This window comes from Pleurodeles waltl, chromosome 4_1 (genome assembly GCF_031143425.1).
Source record: "Pleurodeles waltl isolate 20211129_DDA chromosome 4_1, aPleWal1.hap1.20221129, whole genome shotgun sequence".
NCBI classification, from domain to species: Eukaryota; Metazoa; Chordata; class Amphibia; order Caudata; family Salamandridae; genus Pleurodeles; species Pleurodeles waltl.
The window spans coordinates 656,971,492-656,977,729 of NC_090442.1; positions in this window are offsets into that span (position 1 = coordinate 656,971,492).

The following is a 6,238-nucleotide window of genomic DNA, read 5'->3' on the forward strand; positions in this document are numbered from 1 at the left end:
ACATTATTGTCTGTTAACTTAATTCTATGCAAATTCATTACTCATAATGCATAAAAAGCATTAGTAATAAGTTCAGCATTCACAATAGCCTTCCGTCTTTGCTTGTGATGCAATGCTAGAACAATGCCATACAAATATGACCATTCACTAGTACTTTAGGAGAATGGATGTCTGTCACTCCTGGCTGTACATTTTAGAGCATTTATGAACTGCCTCTTTAGATTATTTTCAATGCCTACCTACATAAAGGGCACACTGTGCCTGCCCTCTGTTGACTGGTTACACCCCACAGGGAATTTATGCTGACAGCAAGTGCCTGCTGCAAGTACCTCCTCTACCATCTAAGACTCACTGTACCAAACCATTACACATAGGAAGATCTGTTGTTAGCCCTGGACTCCCCTATAGAGGCTGCATTCTGGCTACGTATAACCAGCAAGTGCTTCTATGTCACACATCTATCACTTCTACTATAATTGCTCCTTTCATTGAAGGCCTTTAAGCTCATCCAGTCACTTTTGGAGGAACTCTTGAAATCAGGTTTGATGGCTGGCTGTACACAGGCAGTCACTGTGTGCGTGCCTCACCTGTCTCCCCAGCAATTTAATTGTGCCTCTGTCCTGACTGTGGTATCCTGGGGCTGCTCTACCTTTAACTTGGGAAGATTTTAGGGACCTGCAGATTGATTCACAACATTCAATTCATGTAAAGTGTATGCACTCTCTCCTTCCTCGTCCTGCAATTACACCGTCAAGTGCTGTAGTCCAAGATAGGATAAAAGCACCACTCTAGGAGTAGATGGATGAATGGACACACACCTTCTGTCCTCTGCAAATGCAGCTACAATACCTCGTCAGCCAACTGCTTCATGAAGGTCCTGTGGACCTGGGACCTCTCACCATTTGCTCCCATCAGATCGGATCAATGGCTTCATTGTACAAGAGCATATTTTCCCATGCTACTAAGAAGCACCTGATCCTAGAGCCTTAGTGGGACACTTACTGGGCCTTATGACACCCCCCCTACTCTGCTCAAAAGCAACCATCATCCCTTGCTGCATCCAGAAAATGAAGGGGATAACTGTTGTAAAAGACTGAAAACTTCCTTGGTTGCACATAGGTCTCTATATGGTGGACAGGATAATCTCTGGGGTAAAAAAATGTAATACATACCTAAAGCTATTTGCCACGGGGGTTGTGGCCACCTGTATGCTTTGGGCACAGGGCCTGGTCGACGGCAGTGTGCGGTAAGGGTTGGCTGTCTGTGGAGGGGTTGGGAGCAAGCAAGTCCATGAAGGAAACTCCATGCTGCGAATGGTCTTGCCGGTTAGCTGCCAGGGGGAAGATGGGTGCAGGGCCTGGGTGCAGACTTGACCCTGCAGCCAAACCCACACCATCCACATTCGAAGTTTGTGTGCAGGGGTGACTTTGCATAATTACATATGTTAATAAAATATTATTTCACGTTAAACAAAAACCCTATAAGTTCACTGAAAAAAACCCTAAAGATTAAAGTGACATTTTATTTGGGTATAGTAATAATATATTACTTTGCATTCAATATATCCTCAGAATTTCACTGAAAAAAACAAAGGTTAAAGTGGCATTATAGGGGTGAAAATGTTTGTTAAAAAATACAATTGTAAACTAAAAAACACTGATATTCACCAGTTATGTTATTTCATGTAAGTATAGTTTGCGTCCTTGCCATGCACTGCTTATGACCTTGCATACTACATCACTCATGACATTGATAACATCACTCACAATATCTAATATGACATATTTGTTCAGCCATTTTGTCTGTAGCACTGTCTACATTTTGTTTTGGGCCCCTCCTCCCCTTCACCCCCCAGTTGAGGGATCACCTTGAAACTTTCCTGGAAGGGACGGAGGTGGATGAACTTATTTGTTTTTGTTTTTTTGGAAACTTTCATGAAGATATGTGAAATGGCTCCACAGTACTTAACAACAAAAAATCATTTCGTATGACAACTTGGTTCTAACTTACTACACAGTGGTGACGTCTACTGTGTAATTCGTATCGACCTGTCTGTCTAAATTACAAATAAACTAAATTCCACACCCACGTTGGTTTACTTATTTTGAGAAGGGAGAATGCTGTAACTTACTCCCTAGGCTACTTGCACACAGCCCAACAACTGTCACCTGCTGAGAAGTGCAAGTTGTCAGTTCCAACCTGTCTGCCATGATAATAAACTGCAAGAGATCACCTGCGTGTTAAAATCAAGAGTGGAGGTCGCAGGGTATTCCTGCCTGAATAACCCATTCCCTGGGCTCCCCTAAATGGCTAAAGGGCGGTTTTACTGGTATGCTGTTTGAATTCTGCATTCTGGACACCCTATGTCCTAAACTCCTTTAAAAGGAGTTATCAATTGAAAACGCACGCACACAGAGCCCTAGCACCAATACAGAAGTAGAATTGCTTACTTTCTGAATTTATGTGATTGCAATGCTATTCTTAAATGTACTCGGAAGGTTCACATAGCTCAATATGAAGGCCTCAATATCACAATTTTTCCCCATACTTCACACTGACTGTAAAATAACACCATGATAGATCGTTTAGTGAAGTGAAACATAGACCCAGAGACAATGGCCTGAAATATATGCTGTTATCTCCAACAAAGTTAAGAATTTTAAAGGATGGAACGTCACACTTCTTCACATCACTGGAAATTGCATGGAACTGGCCAGAGGAATGGGAACTGGGAGGTGTAACATTCTCCCAACGAAGGAGACTGAAGATGTCAACCAAACTATCAGCTGGTTCAGGAGAGTAGAGCATAAAGCTGTTCCAGGATCATGGCAGTTACGCAGATGGGTTAAGATCAATCAAGTTTTGGAATGTAGCCCAGTGGGACCCTGGTGTTTCTTAAGAGGCAGGGCATTAGTATTACGTTTTGGGTTTTGTTAGAAATGGGGTCTCTAGTTGGCAGTCAGTTTGCACCCTGTCCAAGGAGGGACCCTCACTCTAGTCCGGATGGGGGAGATACCTGCTCAGATAACCCTTGCTCACCCCCTTGGTAGCTTGGCAAGAGCAGTCAGGCTTATCTCAGAAGCAGTGTGTAAAGCATTTGCACATAACACAGTAATAAGTGAAAACACTACTAAAGGACACCACACCAGTTTTAGAAAACAAATAGCCAATATTTATCTGTATAAAACAAGACCAAAATGATAACAATCCCACATACAGTAATAAAGATATCCATTTTGTAAGATTTATCTTAAAAATACAGTTCCTTGAAGTCTTTAACTCCACCTGAGGCTATCATGGCATCTTGAGCAAATAAACGAACAGTTCAGGCTGTCCGCGGCGTCGCAGGCCAGCTACGGCGTTGGGAAGACCCGCAAATGGTACCTTGGATTTGAAGGGCGTTGTGATCCTCACGGAGAGCAGCGTCACGGTGTCAGTTCCAGAGTCGGTGCAGGAGTTGTTGGGCCCTTGGAGTCACATGCCTTGCGGATCGAACTTTGAGCTGATGAAGTCAGGTGCACTAGTGTTGATGGTGTCGGGGCTGCGGTGCGAAGCGGGACGATGGCGGTGCCCACAGCTCATGGTGCAGGCAGCGGCTCGGTGACGGCATCCAGCAGCGTTGGTGAGACTAGGGCTGCAGTGTGAAGCGGGGCGTTGCAGGTGCAGTATCCACAGGTCAAGGTGCAGGCAGCAGTGTTCTCATTGCAGAAGCGCTGTCGTTGGTAGGTCCAAGCCAGCAGGGCAGGACAGGATGGTGGTTCGTGACCCTCACGAGCGGTGTTCACAGCGGCGGCAGCGGTGGGACCAGGGTTGCGGTGCGAAACCGGGCAATGCGACTGTGCGGTGCCGCCAGGTCACGTGTACACCAGCTGCGTCGTACTGGTTTCTCCTCCTGAACAGCACAAAACTCACAGTTCCCAGTGCTGCAGGTCAAGGAAACTGAAGTCTTTTGTATCCCTAAGACTTCCAACAGGAGGCAAGCTCTACTCCAAGCCGTTGGAGAACTTTCTCAAACAGGACACACAACAAAGTTCACCCTCTGCACTCTTTTCAGGCAGAAGCAGCAACTGCAGGCCAGTCCAGCAAAGAAACACAGCAAAGGGACAGTACTCCTCCTTCAGCTCTTCTCCTGGGCAGAGGTTCCTCTTTATTCCAGACAGATTCTAAAAACTGGGGATTTGGGTCTTCTTCTTATACCCTGGTTTGCCTTTGAAGTTGGCAAATTTCAAAGCAAATTCTCAAGTGTTCGTAAGATCCTTCCTTGGCCAGCCCAGGCCCCAGACACACACCAAGGGGTCAGAGACTGCATTGTGTGAGGGCAGGTACAGTCCTTTCAGGTGTGAACGACCACTTCTCCCTCCCTTTTAGCTCAGATGGCTCATCAGGATATGCAGGATACACCCCGCCCCCTTTTGTGTTACTGTCTAGAGTGGTGCAAAACAGCCCAACTGTCAAACTCAACCAGACAGACAATCCATAAACAGGCACAGTCACAGAATAGTTTAAGCAAGAAAATGCCTACTTTCTAAAAGTGGCATTTTCAAACAGACTATTTAAAAAACGACTTCATTAAAAGATGTATTTTTAAATTGTGAGTTCAGAGACCCTAAGCTCCACATTTTTATCTGCTCTCAAAGGGAATTTGCGCTTAAACGATATTTAAAGAAAGCCCCCATGTTAACCTATGAGAGAGATAGGCCTTGAACAGTGAAGACCAAATTTGGCAATATTTCACTGTTAGGACATATAAAACACACTAGTATATGTCCTACCTTAAACATACACTGCACCCTGCTCCTGTTGCTACCTAGGGCTTACCTTAGGGGTGCCTGACGTGGTAAAAGGGAAGGTTTAGACCTGGCAAGTGGGTACACTTGCCAAGTCGAATTGGCAGTTTAAAACTGCACACACAGACACTGCAGTGGCAGTCTGAGCCATGTTTACAGGGCTACTTATGTGGGTGGCACTATCAGTGCTGCAGGCCCTTTAGTAGCATTTGATTTACAGGCCCTGGGCACCTCTGGTGCACTTTACTAGGGACTTACCGGTAAATCAGAGATGCCAATCATGGATAAAACAATCAACAGTACAATTTACCTAGGGAGCACTTGCACTTTAGCACTGATTAGAAGTGTTAAAGTGTGCAGAGACAATAAACCAGCAAAAACAGACCTGAAAAACTAGGAGAAAGAAGGCAAAACGTTTGGGGATAACCCTGCAAAAAGGGCCAATTCCAACAGATTTCATGTGTTGTTCATTCGCCAATGGCCCAGTGGGTCCTGAGTGCCCAAGTTAGAGGTGTACAGCAGGGGCAAGCAGCCTCTTGTAAACTCCTCCCATCCTCCACCGGGGCCCAGAGGTGTCATCCTCTGCCAGGCTAGCCCATTAGTGTCTGGGGTTGGTGTGAGCCAGCTATAGGCACACAGATATGTCCAGTTTGAGAAAGGGCAGTGGGTGAGGGGAGCCTTGCTGGAGACTAAGTGGGGTGAGTCATTACCTCCTTCTAGGACTTCTCCATCACAGTCTATACCGCCTGGGCTTCGGCCCCTACTCCATTTCTACCCACTCCCCCTCCCTCCTCAAACCATGCCCACAGGGGTGAAAGGAACTGCTGAATCCCTCGTGTGGTGAAGAACCTTGTTGTAAACTGCTAATCACATCGAGTTTTAAGACTATGTACTTTCTGAGAAGATGAACTTAATTTCATCTAAAATGTCTGCTGGGTCACTGAAAAAACAATTAACAGGACTTAATAATATGTGGTTCTTATTGTAGCAGTACATCCATCAGTTGCTCAGAACTCTTATTTGACTCATAAGCATATATGCAGCATGTGTAGTCATTATATTGAAATCAGAATTCTTCCTGTCCTTAGCAATGTAAAGTCAAATGTTCAGAATACTTCAAAGGTTGTTTTTCCGCATTACCTTCTATTCAGAATACTTCTCTGTATTCATAGGCTGTTCTCCAAAACACTCCCAATGAACCAATTGTTCTTTGAAAAACGGAAACCTTAATCCAGATAGCAAGTCCTGTAGGATAAAGCATGTTACAGGTGCTCCAAAAGCCAATGAATCAAGTAATCATTGAGAGAATCAGCAGATGTGGCCTGAGTCCACTGTGCAAAAGCCTATTGAGGCAAGCAGTGGATTATTGACTGTTATGGACATCCTTGTCCTGCTTTGGGCCTGACCTGCTTTGGGCCAGGTTCCACCAGCCTGCCTCCGTACCCCTGACC